The sequence below is a fragment of the Cygnus olor genome, chromosome 1, assembly GCF_009769625.2.
Source record: "Cygnus olor isolate bCygOlo1 chromosome 1, bCygOlo1.pri.v2, whole genome shotgun sequence".
In the NCBI taxonomy this organism is placed as follows: Eukaryota; Metazoa; Chordata; class Aves; order Anseriformes; family Anatidae; genus Cygnus; species Cygnus olor.
Genome location: NC_049169.1, coordinates 92108935 through 92126346, shown reverse-complemented (window position 1 = coordinate 92126346; position 17412 = coordinate 92108935). Strand labels below are relative to the sequence as shown.

Here is a 17412-nt window from a genome sequence, read left to right as displayed (position 1 = left end):
ACATTTTTCACTTTGTTACTCTATATACATTTTGCATTCAATGTAGTATTCATCAATTTCACTGAATGCTAGTCATTGTCTACCTATATTTATCTGAAAGAAATGACTTTAAAGACTTCATAATTATGAAAAGGCATCAAGCAATGCTATCCTTCTCCATTCTTATTGCATTCGAATGGTAGGCATAACACAGTAGAAAAAAGCAAGGTATAATGGGGCTTCCTATTGTCAGTCAGAAAGTGCAAGTATATATATAGAGAGATAATATTCTGCTGACATTTTCCCTTATCTTGATTCCTCTTGTCATTTCATGCAAAAAGTGTTGCAGGTCCTGTGGAAATAGGCACGTAGAGAAAGAGTGTGAAAACCTTTCAGTCCTGAGCTAAAAGTGCTGGCATTCCTAAGTATGGAGTTGTGACAGAAGTTTGAAAGTGAGTGCCCCTGTCAAGTTTAGAACAGTAAATAAGAAGCCCAGATCCCTAAGCTCCATAATCTTGTGGAGCATTAAAGCGCTAATGATATTGTATGTATTATTTTCTGCTCAGTTGTAAACAGTGTTTATCATTTGGCAAACTTATACAATGTTGAAACGAAGAGATTATAACATATTGGGCCAGTTAGCAGAAAATACAGCTACTTGAGAAGAGAATGTACCTCACCTAAGTCTGTAAAAAAGCAAATTAAGAATATGCTTTTCCATTGGTTTGGCATAGAGCGTCATTTGTCTGTTTAGGTTTTTTAAGCCTAGAATTTTGAAAATTAAAGATTGATTTTGTAGATATACAGCCTTTATTTTGTTGTTGAAATAACATATTTTGGGAATTCCTAATGAATAGGCTTTCTCTGTTGCTAATGGATCTTCACAGAATCACAGAATGTTTGAGGTTGGCAGGGTCCTCTGGAAGTCGTCTGGTCCAACACACTGCCCAAGCAGGGACACCTAGAGCAGGTTGCCCAGGCCCATGTCCAGGTGGCTGTTGAAGATTTCCAAGAAGGGAGACTCCACAACTTCTCTGGCAACCTGTTCCAGTGTTCTATCAACTGTATAGTGAAGAAGTACTTCCTGATGTTTCGACAGAACCTCTGTGTTCCAATTTGTTCCCATTGCTTCTTGTCGTGGCACTGGGCACCACTGAAAAGAGCTGAGCTCTGTCCTCTTTGAACCTTCCCTTCAGGTATTTATGCACATTGATGAGATCCCCCCTGAGCATCCTCTTCTTCAGGCTAAACAGTCATGACTCTCTCAGCCTCTCCTCATAGGAGAGGTGCTCCAGTCCCTTGATCATCTTCATATCCCTCCACTGGACTCTTTCCAGCATGTCCATGTCTCTTTTGTACTGGGGAACCCAGAAATGGGCACAGTACTCCAGGTGCAGCCTCACCAACACTGAGTAGAGGGGAAGGATCACCTCTCTTGACTTGCTGGTGACACTTTGCCTTATGCAATGAAGAATACAATTAGCCTTCATAGCAGCAATGGCACATTGCTGATTTGTGTTCAACTTGGTGTCTTCCAGGACTTCTAGGTCCTTTTTTGCAGAGTTGCTTTCCAGCTGGGTGGCCCCCACCATGTACAGGTGTTTGGTGTCTTCCCTCTCTTTGGTTTGTATATTCAAAGTTGTCCTGCTGTTAAATATACATATATATATATGTATATATATATGACTCATACAAAGAAGACTGAGGTTTGATTTTTGATCATGGGCTAGTGTTTTACCTTGGCTCCAAAAGTGGGAGAGTCAGCCATTCTAGTTCCAAAATCTCACATCAGTACTTGCAGCCTAAAGTGGAAAGGCAACTTTGAAGGATATAGACCTCAGTAAAACATATTTTAATCTGAACCGAAATAAAAATATTAGCCTTAAGCAGATGTTAAATTAAACACCTGTTTCACTACTTCTCTGAGACATAAGGATTGCTTCAGTATTTGTTGTCATAGGTGATCTGAGCTGACGTCATAGTTTATCTGAGCCTTGAAAGACCCTCTATGCAAGAAAGTATGGAGGAATAGTAGTTTCCATTCCCAATAAGGCATAGTGTGGGTTGTGTTTTGTCTTGATTCCAAGGTTGGGGCAGAGAATATAAAAATTGACCAGACAGGATGTTTCACATATGGTAGCACTGTTCTTGGTGGAAAGGTTCATTGAGAGTCATCATGGTAGTTGAAGACAGCGAGTTTTGAAGAATCATTCCTTCCTCCAAGTAGGTAACTGCCTAAAATGAAGTCCCCTGATTCCTTGGAATTTTAGGAAGTTTTTCCTCTCTGCCATTTTTCTAACCTTACTCACGTTGCTCTGATGTATGGAAGCTCCCACTTCTTATTTCTACACCACTGTTTATATGCTTAGTACCTAGACCTAATATTGTTTTCCAAACGTGGTTAGGATTGAAGTCAATACATAAAATGTGCAGTATTTGTTTTTACATTACATAACTCATATGCTTAAGGGGAATGATTACAAATTTAAGTTATATGTAGTTTTATCCTACACTAACTGTACCTTTTGTACAGTCCTAAATTCCATCTTTTCAGCTTGATGTAGAGATAACCGAGGGAAAGAAGATAAGGTTGGGAGAACCTGCTTTTATTTCTCATCAGGATCATAAGGACAGCATTATATGTTGCGAAGGATTGCAGACAAGGTGTTAGATTAGGAAGGAAGCTCATTTTCATTTCTTGTGATTTGGGCATTATTTTAAACTCCCCAGAGATGAAGGATTGGATGATTAGACAGGTAAGTAGTACAGAAGGCCTAATGACCCAGAACTGCTGAAAAGAAAATTTGGCTTCTCATTTGTACACCAATTGTTTGAGAAAGTGAAGGAGACTGTGCTTAACAGAACTGCAGGGAGATATTGGGAGTCAGCTACCAACTATGTAGCAGAGGCCTGGTGTACTGGCAAGGGGAGTGAGGCTTTGATTTACACTAAAACAAGAGAACTGACAGCGTTCCTCCAAGAGCACATTTACCTTAGCCCAGTTTCTCCTTTTGATTGCTCAGCAGGAAGCCAATCCACAGAAGCCCTTGAGAAACAGAGCGAGAGAGGGAATAGCTGGGCACATCATTGTGTCCTTCCTATATTTTTTTCTACTCTTTTTTTCTTGTCTTAGGCCTTCCTCAGCTCTTTCCTTTGCAACATACTCTATCCTCGAGGGACAAAGAGGCAGGCAGGGAGTGTGCATCTTCAGACAAATCTACAAGGAGCTTTGCAACAGGATCACAAGAGGCAGAGGGTAAATATGCACAGCAAGTTGCCATGTACATTAATAGAGAGTTCACCTGACTGTCCCGCTCACCTGCAACTTTTCAAGCAAACCAAAGAGAAAGATAAGGAGGGGGAAAAATAAAAAAAACAACAACAAAAACAGAATAGAAGGTAGAGTGAGGATTAGATTAACACAGTCACCATGGGTAGTAACATACGCAATGCTAGGGAGAAGGGTAAGAGTGTTATGGAGGGTTGGTAGTATTTCAGAAAACGCTCTACTTTCTACATATAGACCCTGCCCGTTTTGGAGAATGTTGTTAATGAACTTGCTCTGTTCTACTTCAATTTGAGAAAATAATAGGAGACACCAGGTAAGCACATGCTAGGTGGAAGTATCTATTTCAGAAGCTGTTCAGAGCTATTCAGTTGCATTTTATCCTCGTCTTTGCAGTAGCTAATGCTGAAAACACACCAATGAATCATACTAAATATGTGATCTTTTATAATAAGAGAAAACATTTAATATTGTTATTATTACACTGGAATAAACAGGTAACCTGGCTAACAGTTTTTCTGTTGTAATATTGGTGGCATGAAATGGAAAATAGAGCCATTTGAAGTGTTCTTCATTGCAGAAAATAAATAATAACAGTAAAAGAAGCCAAACTAGATTTATATTCCCTGTCTTTTCTCCCCTTTAAATGCGAAGTGTGGGTTTCTTCTATTTCCAGGGAGAGCCAATATTCCAGTGAACATTTTGGCTCTGATTCTTAACTTCTCCATTGTTGCCTTGAACCTGGATGACGAGTTTTATTTTTCCAGTCTACATGCAAGTCTCATTCTGTTAGTAAAGCATGATTATCCAAATGTCTTTTCAGCTATGCATAGCATTTTGGAACTGTTAGGTGGTGCAAGCTTTCCTAAATCAATGCTAAGAATGCTTCCTTTTTTCTCTGGTGAAGTCCTATGATGCTTCACATTTCATTAACATACTTCAAACATGTCGTTCTCTGACAACACTTGTACTCCTAATACAATAGTCATGTATGTACAGACGGTGTGAGAACAAAGCTTTGAAATGGAGTATGCATCTGAAAGAAAGTGAGGATATCTTCATGACTGCATACAGAGTAAGAATGGCAATATGTACGTATATAAAGATAAGAATGTAAGAAAGAACCTATTAGATCAGACCAGTGGTCTGTCTTGCCAGTCCCTGGCAATCTCTTACCAATCCCCTGTGTCTCACAGCGTGGGAAAAAGATAATGTTATTTAGGGAGAGAACATGAGCCTACCCACATTCTGTTTTCCCAGTGTCCAGTCCTGAAGCAGTGGGGTTATTAGAATATATACCCCCCCATATATAATCCTTCTAGTATCCCCTTATGTCGATGGAATGGTTGGTTTCATTTACTTGATCATTACGCTAACAGCAAGCAAGCTTTCCTTAGAATATTGCAATGATAATTTCATTATCAAAACGCTCTGCAGGACAAAAAAATAATAATAATAAAAAAATCCTTCTTAGAATTTTATGCAGAAGATTAGATTCATTAAGCAATCTGGAAATTGAGAGTGCTTCAGTAGATTTTCTGCTTCAAGTAATACTTCATTACTATTTCTTTCAATATTAAATTAAACACAAGTTAAAGTTAAATAAAAGTAATGCTATACAGAGTCTGGTTAGTGAAGGTAATTGTTAGATAGCACTAGCCATACCATTTTTATCTAAGCTTTGCAATTCACCTTTTAAACATACAGATGTTTTGAATCAATCCAAGTAACATTTGTATTCACCATATTCTACTGGTGCTTTATTACTTTTATTTGTTCAGTTAACAGCAATGTTGGAAAAAAAAAAAAAAAGAGAAGATAATGTCACCGCTGATGCAGGCTTCATATACAATCAACAATTTGCTAAAGCAGTTTCATAATTTCTGCAGAGCCTGTTTAATTTGAGATTTGGGACAGAGAAGGGGAAACCTTAGTATGTACAGGGTTTCCTGACAAGACCACTGTTTCACAGACCATAATAATTAAAGGCTGGTAGAAATTTCACTTGTGCTTCCAATAAAAATAGAAAAGGTATTTCTTTGCATCTATTCTAATACGTAGGAAATTGTCTTAGTGGGACTTCTAGATTAGATATGATTTTTCATGTAATTTTGAACCCCTATAACTTTTTCAGAGGAACTTAATGTTGGATACACAGACTAGAAGAACTTAATGATGGATATACAGACTAGAGGGAACTTTTAACAAAGAGAACTCATATGTACTGGGTGAGAAGTATTAAAATAAAAAGGACTAAACCCAAATCTTTCTCTGTTCTGACCCTTCTTTCCTGTGAAGAATCCTACCTTCCCAACTTGATCTGTAGTTCAGTAACTCACAGTGGTTCAACACATTTGCATTCTGATCATCCCTAACAGATGCCTCCAGATGTAACAAGATGTAAAGCATTTCTGCATAGAGATCTTTATATTAACATTAACATAACATTAACATAACAAAACATTTACATAATCCATCCCACATCAAATAAGTAGGTCTCTATAGATACAGGTACATTACTAAACTTCCAGCTAGAAACTAGTTTCCTACTGAAGGTACTAGAATAAGAGCATATCTAAAGAGCTTGTTAATCAGGAGTCCAGATACTACAGATGTAGGACAATATAGTAGGCTGTGACCTATAACAGATCTATATGAGACCCTCCTTCCTTTTTCTGCAAATATTCACCCTCTTTCTTTCCACACCCTTTCCCCGGAAGCTACAGCAGGAGTAGCAATGCGCAGCCTGTGTTGGACTATGAGTAGACACCAGAAAAACCTGCAGGCCTTTTGTTGAAATGTTTCCTGACTGAACAGCTGTTTTACTTTCAATAGGAAAGGGTGGAAGGAGAAGGCACCAACAGGACAGATTCAGTCCCTAGATACTAGTAGGATATGACGGACTTGTCATACAATTATAGCCATTGGGGAAAAAATCAGAATGATTCTTTCTTAGTAAAGTATTAATAGCCACTAAATGAAGGCACTTATTTACTGATAAAGAATTGTTTCCTATGACATGAAAATATTATTTATATTATGATAAAAAAGGCAACATTTGCATTTTCATGCCAACCTGGAGAAACATTGGTTATTCAAGTGAGCGTTGCAAAGTGGAATTTGGAAATAAAGGAATAAAAGGTTTCTCAGCAAAGATGTGCTCAGTGTGCTTTACTGTCCTTTTGGTTCCTCTCTTTCCTTTGTCTTGATGCTGTTTTTCCTTCATTTTTGTTGATGTTTCTCACCCCTTATATATCACCCTTCCTCTACCTCTCCCCAGTTAAATGGGATTTTTAGCCTGGTCTTCTATGGGAATGAGCATACTCGATTACACTTTAGTTCTCTTCTTCTCCCCTCCAAGTAATCTGCAAACCCAGTGACCAATTTAAATTCAGTTTCATAGAAAAGGAATGACCTTGGAGCTGTTAGTATTCTGTAAGTTCTATGCAAGTAGGTGACTGCGTAGAGAAGACAGGTCCTATTAAGGTCTTGCACTGAGGATCCAACTCAAAAGCTGATTCTTTATTAGACACCTGGAAATCTGCACAGAGAGCAAACCAGGCATCATTAGTTCTGCTGTGTACAGAGGAACCATTTGTTTTTTTCAGCTCGTTGTAGACTACCTATCAGCTTGCTTTTGGACTGTAACGTTCTACAGATGATGAAATGGTGATAGGAGGAGGGTGTTCAAACATCAAAAAGTGTAAATAAGGTCTCCTTTGGGGGGATGCTTGTTTCCCACCTGCAACATGTTTACTTTAAAGGTTGATGCATCCTTCATCATGATTATAGAGAAGAAACATCAAAACCACTCAGTACACATCCAAAGAAAAGAGGAAAACACAACAAGAAGGATGTGCATTATTAAAGGCAGTGCTCTGTGCTCTGGAGGCAATCTTCGGGGAACAGATGGATTTTGTGTGTATTAGTCAACAGATTTATCAAGAAACCTTAAAGAAAAACACTCTTTCTAAAAAAGAGTTCTTTGACAGAGTCCATTATATAAAATGGTCTTAAGTCAGTAGGAACGTGGATGAATTCTGATCGCTTCATGCTATCACGAAACATACTGTGATAGGGTATCTTTCCTCCAGTCATTCTCCCTTAAATGTCTGATGCGAGGAGAAAGAGAAGTGGAGTTGTCTGGAGACCTGCCTTCATTTTCCCCTGTTTTCTTTCACTGGGATCCTGCAAAGTGCAAAACCTGGTGCATGCATCAGCTACTGCTAAGATGTTGAGGAAATGTGTCAACTCTAGTGCATGTTCCTCCTTCCTTCAGGGTAGTGGTGAAAATGTTACTTGTCAAAAGCTGGCTGTCACCTAAAAGCAACCTCAGTAGAGTTGGCACACTCTCCTGACCAAGGGATGCTCTGCTGCTCTGGTCCAACTTATGACTTGGACAAGTTATATACGAATTAATTAAGACTGAAATTTCTCATTGCCTGAGATTTGGTAAATTCCTGTTGCATGTGTTTCCTTGGTTTTGTTTGTTTGTTTTCCTCTTTTTCAGACATTCCCCAGAGTTTGGGGGGAGAAAAATATTCACTACTGCTAATGTTAGTGCTGCTACTCCAGCTTTGTCACAGAAGTGTAGACCCAGTTTTGCAAACCTTAAATTCTGTGTTCTTCTCATACTTTGCTTTATCATAAGACATGACCTTTTCAGAGAGTCCAGGACAGAATAGGTTGGCTATTTTGAGACATTATAGTGTAAAGATGGGTACAAAGAGATATGGGTTCACAACATATTCTGCCTCATGAATGCCCAAGCCATTATCAATGGTTCTCTGGTTGAAGAATGAATCAAAGAGCATAAGATGAATATTTTGTGTTGTCTATCTTTGAACACTGAGGTTTCTACCTGTTATAAAATGTTCACAGAATTAGAAAAATAAATGGTTGAAAAACATTTAATGAAGGCTTAGGCAAGAGTAAGAAGTGGAGAACACATACGATACCAAAATGTTTTCAAATTAAAATAGCAGGTTCAAATCCAAGATAGACTGTTGCTCACTAGAGATTTAGGAAAGACTACTTCTCCAAGCATCAAAATGAATCCTGAATTGTGAGAGTTTTAGGAGCCAGAAAGAGCAATGGGGAAGACCCTTCATTTGTGACTAGGAGGGTGGGTTGTTTTGTTGTTGTTGTTTTGTTATTTTGTTTACTTCATTAGGTGTGCTGTTGAGTTGCCAAAGAAGCCCCATCTGATTTTTTCTCTAAGGATAGCCAAGGTTTATGAAAGTCTGTTTCAAAAGAAAAGCTTAACATTTTGTCCTTAAACATGTATGGGGAGTTATTTTTGTCTGTTTCAGCCTTAAGTCTACCAGCTCTGTTCAACTACTCCAGGGAGTGTTTTTGTGCTTGTATAATCCTCCATCTCATTCAGAGTGGAACACAAGCTATTGAAGTGTAATGGCGAATTTGCACTTTCCTGCGTATTCCGGCAGATTCATTATGCAGCTGCTCTGAACCTTAAAACAGACAATGGATTTATCACCATTTTATTAAAGGAAGACCAAAAGAGAAGAGGAGGTTAATTTTCTAAGTATCTCACCTCCACCTTTGTTTCAAAGATACATTACCTATCCTCTGACTTTTCTGTGAGTATTCTTTCCCCAGTTAGCCATTATTTCAACTGCTGCCTTTTGTTTGAAGAAGGATTGCAACAGCTCCATTAGCACTTCTTTCTTAATGGGAAGTCTGGGTGGGAAGTGCTGTTAAAGCAAGGTTGTATGAAACTGGAGGGATCGTATTTACTGAACAAAGACCCTTGGGTCTGGATATTGCTCCGATTCCCACTGTTCCCTCTCCCCACCCTTCAACAGTTCCTGAGACTTCAGTAGTTTTACTGCTGGTAAGCGTTGTGAGAGGGCTCACAGTTGGTCCAAGTGTCTTTGAAGAGCTGGGCTTCAAAATATAGCTGTTGTGTGCAAAGTGAAGCCTCTCTGGACTGTGTAGCTACATTACCACATCCCTGCAAGTTTCTGTTTTATCTTTAGTGAAACAAAACCATTGAGGACCAAGTCTGTCTTCAGTTTCACTGTGGATGTTGCAGAGCTGCAATTGTGTTCGTGTGAGCCAGGACCACAGGACCTGTGCCTGGGCTGCAGGACCTCACCAGAGATGCAGTGCTCCTCTGTGGCTTCACTGGTCCAGATGGCTGCCTCTGGCCATCACCGGTAGGGGGGGCAGAGCCCCTCTGCCTGTTTTACATCCTCTGGGGTACTGGAGCTGTCACATTGACAACTCCTAATCCTAGGGAAGATGCCTTCTTACGTGGAACTCACTTTGGATGAGATCCAAAGTAATCACCACAAGAAATCCCCTTGACTCTGGTTTGGGTGGAGAATGGAAAATTTTGCATTGGTACAGATCACAGAAGGCCAGCGTCGCTGGGACAGTACTAAAGATTGACTCGGAGTCTAAAGACTTTTTGCATGGCCTGGAAGTGGTAGGGCTGTGTGTGCTGAAAGGTCTGTTCCTCTGGTGACAGTTTGGAGAAAGAGAAAAAGAAAGTGCTTATTCACCCCCAGTATAGAATGAGACAGCTCTGTACAGTTATTTGTGTGCCTTTAGACTGCTTTGAGTTGGGAAAGACGACTTTGTTTCTGAGTGGAAACCATAGAGACATTTAATTACACTACAAAAAATATATACAATAAACAAGTCTATTTTATTTTATTTTATTTTTTTCAGCCAAATATACTAGAGAGCCCTAGAGGGAAAATATATTTTAGTACTTTACAGTTACAATTGCAATTTATGTTAGTCTAGTGTCTTTCATACGGGAAGTACCATATCATAAAACACTTTACAGTCTGTTTATCAATACAATAAACTGAGAATATTGCTCAATTTACTTTATTAGAACTTGCTGAGAGATACAAAAATAAAACCAGCTTGGATTGCTGTTTTTTTTTTCTTTCTTTCTTTTTAAGCAAGTGAAACATTGGGAAGAGTAAGCATTGCTAGATATGGTCTTAGTTATGAAAGAAAGAGTGTAAAAAGCATCAGGTAATGACAAGGCGGTGATCTGAGGACAGCATTCTTATAAAAGAACTCCAGGAAATGGCTGGACTGCAAGTATATCACGAAATTTTAGTGAAACTTATAGGCAGATTATTATATTACCACTATTATAACACCACTTATTTTGCTTGTTTGACTTGTGGATATTATTCAATATAAGTAAGGTTGGAATAAACTGGATGTGAGCTGTTTTTATGGCCAGCACTTGCTGGAGTTTGGTTCATTAAATATTTTTGTGATACTGCAGAATCTTATGGTAAAGCTTCAATGGGGTTATACATATGAAAATTTTTGATGCAAGACAAAAAGTCAGTTGTGATAGGCAGCAGTTTGCCTATTTCTGTACTTATTGGCCATGCATTAATAACTGGTATCTGAATCAGTCACAAATACATCATAGGTAGTAAGCAGCTTGGCCCCGGAACTTAAGAAGATGTGGGCATGGATTTCTTATGTTTTAAAACATTTAAACTGCTTTACATCTAAATGCTTAACCAGCCTCAGATATTGCTGCCAGTTATTTTACATCATAAACACTCATTGAGTGCAACTGGGCAATGAACAAGAGCTGTACCCACATACACATTTTTCTGTGTGGTGACACTATGCATGTGTGTATATTTCTAATGGGTATATGAAAGCCACGTTTTCCTAGTTTGAGATGAAAAATACAAACATGCATTAAGTGTGTCAGAAGGTTATTGAATACTGTTCTGCAACGATATCACTGGCAGTCAAAATTAAAGCTGTTTGAGAGGCTTAAATGAGCACTTCCATATGTTAACAGCTTTTGAGATTTTTTTAAGCTTAACCTCATTTTATAAGGCTCCATTTTGATATGATTGAAGTAAGTTGCTTGCTATTAATATTGCTATAAATACTTTAAAATTTTCCTCCATCCTAGCGTAGTTTGTAAGTTTTCAGTCTGTCTTATTTGAAAATTAATCATAGGTATACTTGCTTTGGAATTCTTTATCACAAACTTAAAACTAGCCCAAATTTCATGCTGTGTCAATTCATTATAAATTAACTTGATCTTTTTATTTGACTATTTGTTTGTCTCTACAATGCTGTTCTGCCTTGTTTTTGCAAACAATTGCTACCAAAAGCATTGATATTTCAAAACTGTGATTGATATTTTATTTATATGTGTATATATAATACCTTACTCTATCATTAAGTCAGTAAAGACAAGTGGTAACTGAATGATATTCATTGTCAAGATTAAATAAAGAAAGGCAAATATCAGTGCAGTAACAGGAGATTAGAAAAAGTAAACTACTTATACTCTGAAAAAAAATCCAATGCAGCTGATTCATTGTTGCTAATCTCAGTACAATAACAAGAGAATTCTACCTCAGTTACCACCAGAGACTCTTCAGGAATGCAAACATAAAACCAAAAGGAGAAATACAAAATCCATCAAATGTTTGGAACGTGAGACTATTCATCATCCAATTTGAAATTCCCAGGTACAATAAGGTCAGTTCTGGAAAATGGGAAACTTGAGTTTTGAAACATAGGGATATTGTTTTTCTAATTGCTTCAGACACCTCTATGTTATTTAGTAGTTATGTGTTAAGTAAGGAAAGACTTTTGCAGTAACTTCCAGACAAGATGACATCAGTGCAATGCTGCAAGAACTAGAAGACCGTGTGAGCTCTATTTGTGTTTCTGTCAGCATTTAATTGAATTGTCTGTGAGGAATTGCTAGGCCTGAAGCAATTACTATCGAGAGCAGAACTATTAGTTTAAATCTTCCATACCCTCTTTATTCTATAGAAACAACTTTTTGTAGGTCTTGTAACTTCACTTGCTTCCCAGAGCTAATCACGTATTTCTGCATATGCAAGATCTGGTCCCAGGTTGTGGCTGAATAAGCAAAACTATCATTTTACCAATCTCAAAATTTATCAGGGTGTTATTTAAATTCCAGTGCTTCTAGTTTTCAGTTTTCAAAGTTAAGTCGATAAAACATCATTGTTTGACAATACTTCATGGAAAATGGAGTTTGGTGGCTGTTCATGCCAGAATGAAAGGTCACCGATGTAATTTTTCAATGAATTGACTACAGACCTGTAGACTCCATTAGAAAGGGCACTTGTAGCATTCTACTTAGCCTCATTTGGGGAATGGCTGAGGGAAAAGGAAGGCAGATATCTGGATTCACACTGCTAAGTGGCCCTAAATTGCAATTAATTAAACCTGCTTATCTGTTCTTTTGCATAGTTAAGATGCAAACTAGTGACAGCACAGACCCTAGAAGTGCCTCCAGTAAAACAAAGAAACAAAAACTTATGTAATCTATCTTGCAGGTGTGCACTATTACTGGTTTTGGTGTTTGCACTAATGAAGGAGATAATACTATATGACCTTGTGAGAGGAGCAGCCTCTAGTGTTACCTCTGAGGACTATTCTTAAAAATGTTGATGAAATAAAGGCACTCAAAGAAAATGGTGGGAAAAGAAGGTCAGCATCATTCAAATTGTATTAGTAAAGAAAATAGTGTTTAATCTACCTCCAGAGAAAAAGCAGTTGTGATATTAGCAAACACAGCATCAAAGTAGAAAAGAGAGACTAATCTGGAGAAAGAAAGAAAGAAACTATCACAGCAACTGGGAAAACCTAGAAGAGAAGGTAAGGGATGAGAATTGTCATGGTCTTGTACAAGTATGAGTGTGCATGTAGCATCTGGGTGTAGCAATATTTTGCTATGAAATTTGCATTCAAATTAAATTTTAATCAGAATAGAAAGGAAACAAAATATATATATGTAAGGGGGAAAAAACGTTAATAAAGGAAAAGGAAAATGTCAATGACAAACAAAGAGGAAGATTATTAGGAAGAGAAAGTAGGATACTAATGAAGATAGAGCACAATAGCGTGAGTGGGGGTTAGAGACAATGTGTATAGGTATTATAGGGTAGAAGCATCTACCACATGGAAAACCAGAAGGCATTGAGCAGGAGATCAGAGGGCAGTAGGTAAGCTGGCGAGGAAAGCAGAGAAAAATGCACTCCACTAGAAACCTATCAGGGTAGGAAACAAAACACTTAAATACTATTGGAAGTAGTTTGCCGTAGAAAATGTAAAACGGCTTCTTCTGTGTGTCTAACTGAGATAACTTCCTTGTCTGGATTTAAACGTCTACTTTAACAGGGGTTAAATGGACCAGTATCCGTAAAGCAAGCAGTTTATTCATATTTTATTATTATTTTATTCATATTTTTTTAATTAAAAAAAAAAAAGCTTTCTCCATTTTTCTTTCTTCTTTGTATGTTTTTTAAGAAGGCAGAACCTTGCCTTGCAAGCTGAAAAAATAAGTGTCATTATAAAGGGAAACAGGTTGTAAATGTTAGAGCTTGCTTTCCTTGACACTGCACCACAATGAAGCTACATTGTCCAGGAGGATGGTTGGAGTGGAAGGACACTTGCCTGGGTCAGCCTTTGATTTTCAGGCTGTAAAGGGATGCATTATGATTCAGGCCTGACTCTGTCATTATCTTCTTTTTACTTCTGGCCCAGAGAGACCCTAGGTGGAGGAAAAGTAAGTTCAGGCTTCCTGCCCTCCAGCTGTTGAGCATCTCTCACCAGTCTGAGGGCATCCTTGTGGATAGATATTCTCCTCATAACTGGATTGAGACCAGCAACTCACCAAACAGCAATGACTTTTTTTCCTTTCTTTTATCGTCAGTGATGTGGATCAGAGTTTGAACTAGCAGCAGTCCCTCTTCCCCTTTTCATGGATTGCGCAAAACCTTTATTAGTTTTTAAACCTGTGTAACTGCTTCCAGCAGAAAAGCAATAGGTGAGGTGGTGTCAGATGAGGCAGAAAGCTGTATGGGAGACAATGGAGCTAATTCCATAGCCTGGCCAGACTGACAGGCTCATAAAAGGCCATTGAGGAGTGTCTGTGTTTCCATGATGTGCTGACGCCATCCTCTGTCCCCCACCCATGCAGAGAATGGCCTGGCACCAGTCTCACTCTCTGGGAGCCGGATACACTCTTGTCTCTGAAATGGAAGTACTCTGTATTTTTATATCATACTGCCATTAGAATAAGGATATGAATAATCTGTCTGCTCTGGCACGGAAGTGATGTTTATGTGTTGCCATGCCAAATGTACGAGAGGTCACTGGCAAAAGGTATGCGGAAAGGGGAAGCTGTGCAGAGACCGGCCTGTTCCTGGATACTGTTTGCAGTGGGTGTCACAGCTCTCCACTCCTGTGGAGAGAAGGCAGGACAGAAACCACAGAACAATTAAATCCCTGTGGGCTGGGGGGTTTCCAGTGTCTGGCTGCAACCTCTTTAGGCTAGTTTCAAGGGTGATGCTTGAATTGGACTCATGTGACCTGAGGAGTCATCTGATATAAAGCAGGGAAAGGATTTAATTACAGAGAACAGATAATCTTTGTTCTAATGCCTTTAACGCTATCGCTTTCTCTGCAGCTGCTTTACACATAATAACAGCTTAGCTTTCATTGCAGTTATACGTATTTTTAAAAAGGCAGTATCTTCCTACCACCACATAAGCAGCATTGGTTTCATTCATTTAAAATCATCCTTTCTCTGTGACTACAGGGCATTACATCCTATGTCATTCCATATAATAGTCTTCTAGGAATATATATTTTTACCTTTATTATTGAGATTACTTCAGTCAGCAAGTGCCCATGGAATGGAATTGCAAATGATCCGTGCAGAAAGTTAAGAAGCTGTATTTCTTCTGTTGATATGATATACTGACCCTTAGGAACAGGACATAATACATACTGTAACCTTAGGTGTCTCTGGGGGATGTGGAACATCTGAAGGAAAATGCAGGAAATAGCGATTCCTTTGGAGAGCTGAAATCATTCAATGACTCATTCACACACAGTGTTAATTGTGCTTTACACCTGGAGGGACTGGGTACTTCAGCATAGCAGCGATGGACAGCTGAACATTTTAGCATCTTGGATGCTGGGTTTGGTTTACTTGCACCAGTACCAGAAAGGGGATTGTGTTGGAACGTTCTCTTTGCTTAAAGAGAATTTTGTAACCAAAGGACAGATTTGTTCTTGAAAATGTGAATTGTGTAGTAGTGTCAGGTGGGAATTATAATTCGTGATGGCATTTCAATACCTGAAGAAGTCCAAGGTTAGGCACAGTGAAAATGTGATTTTTGGTTCTAAGCCTTCTTGTGGCCAGCCCAGTTTAGAAGGTAAGCAATACCATCACTGGCAGTTGTGCTACCAGGCTCTCACACTGTGGGAGATGCTGGCTTTAGTGAGGTTTTACTCAGTGCTTACAGGTAAACAAGGGGCTGAATGTTGGAGGCAGTTATCTTTGCAGCCTGGTAGGTATTTCCTTGAAGCTGGGATGATGTATGTAACCATGTGTGGGATTATCCATGATGCACCTCTGCATGGCTAAACAGAGGAGTTTCATCTCTCTGCCTGTCAACATGCTGTCATGAAAGTTGAATTTCCTTTGAGGAAAAGTCAGGTGCAAACACTGCATGCCAAAAGTAAGAAATCAGTGAGTGATGTTGGGATATCTGCCTGTGGGAGGAGTGCAGTGCAGAGTGCCTAGTCTTGGAGCCAGTTGTTTTGTGTTCCCTTTTGGTGTGAGCTTTTCAGGATTACTTGTAAGCTGTACCTGCTGCTACCAGGCTCAGAGATGATCATCCGTTGGTGTATAAATAAGGATTTTTATTACATAATTTACATAGAATTATTAATGTAGTAGCGTAAAGCATTGCTCCTTTGTAATTCAGAATGTCTCTACTTGCAGCAGATCTGCTAGAACACTGCTGCTGAAGGGCTTGTGCAGATGTCTTCCTGACACTCCAATTTCTACTTTGTAGGCAACGCGGAGCAAGCCTTGTGTGATAACAACACATCACAAGTTCTCCCAAGCTGGTGGGGCGAAAAGTGATTGCTAACTGGTATACCAGAGAAGGAGGAGGTTAATTTTATTTGAAATTTCCTCAGTTAAGAATTTGATCTCAGTAGATAAGCAAGCTGAACCACCAGAGCAGATGGGTAGTGCTCTAAATCCTGTGACACAGGCTTATAATATTATTTTTGAAACTACAAAACCAAAACTAACAGTAATGCTTTGGAAGATGCTTGCAGACTGTTGACACCTCAGTTGTCACAACTCTTGGGCATCTGCAACATTAAGATTAAAAAAATAAATTTAAGACAGACCCTTAAAACTTAGCTTTTCATCTGTGTCACAAAAGAAGCTCAATATAGACTAGCAAAGCACAGACATGCAAAGGCACACGTGCAATTCCTGAATTCCTAACCTAAGCAGATCAATAACAAAGGGATTTATCCTCTTAGCCTCTGGATATGGATAATCAGTACACTTTCTACATTTTTTTTTTCCTGAGATCATATCTTTAGGAGAAATTTTGCCTTCTGAAAAGGTGTTCTACATTCTTCTTGTTAACAGCTTCAGGCAAATATATCTGTCACACAAAATGAAAGGCATTTTGGGGGGGGTTGGAGGGGAAGGGGGGAAGGTTGTCTTAAGTGAAATATGATGCCAAGATGGTGGCATGGTGTCAAGTCCTCTGATACTTATTCTTTAAAAATCTGTTAGTTTGGAACAGGTGTCTTGAGTTTCAGCAGGTTAATCAAGTACAAATGGGTTGGTTGGGCCAGTCTTTACTGTTGTGGGAATTTTATTGCTTAAGCCAGTAATTAATTTGTCTACACACAAACTGCCTCACAATAAAAATACGTTTATGACAAGCCTGTCTTGTTAATCTTGATGAACCAGACCCCCAACTCTTTAAAGACTATGTGTACATGTAGGTTCAGTGCAGATATGAGTTCTTGTTTGTATCATAAATTATGCTATCATATCCATGTATGCAGGAATTATGCAATAACACTAAAAACACTTGATGTCCAAGATTTTATAGCAGTGGGGAGACTGAGTTTCAAGCTGCTTCTGGGATGAGTAAGCATACTTTCAAAAAAGGCGCGTGGGTCTTAGGGATTCAAATATTCAGTGAAGTGGCAATCTGGATAACAGTGGTTTACAACTACATTGTATTGTATTTAAAGATTAACAGTGTGATTCAAAGTCGTGGATTTTAAACTACTAATATTTGTGCATA

The 17412-nt window shown here is 38.7% G+C and overlaps 1 long non-coding RNA gene across 1 annotated transcript in view; it reads left to right on the top strand.

The window, feature by feature from the left end:
* The first annotated feature begins 12759 nt into the window (after window positions 1-12759).
* Window positions 12760-17412, top strand: part of LOC121075797 — a 124262-nt gene continuing 119609 nt past the window's right edge. The window contains exon 1 of the long non-coding RNA XR_005823164.1: window positions 12760-12931. This is a non-coding gene — a long non-coding RNA (uncharacterized LOC121075797). The remainder of the gene's footprint in view (window positions 12932-17412) is intronic.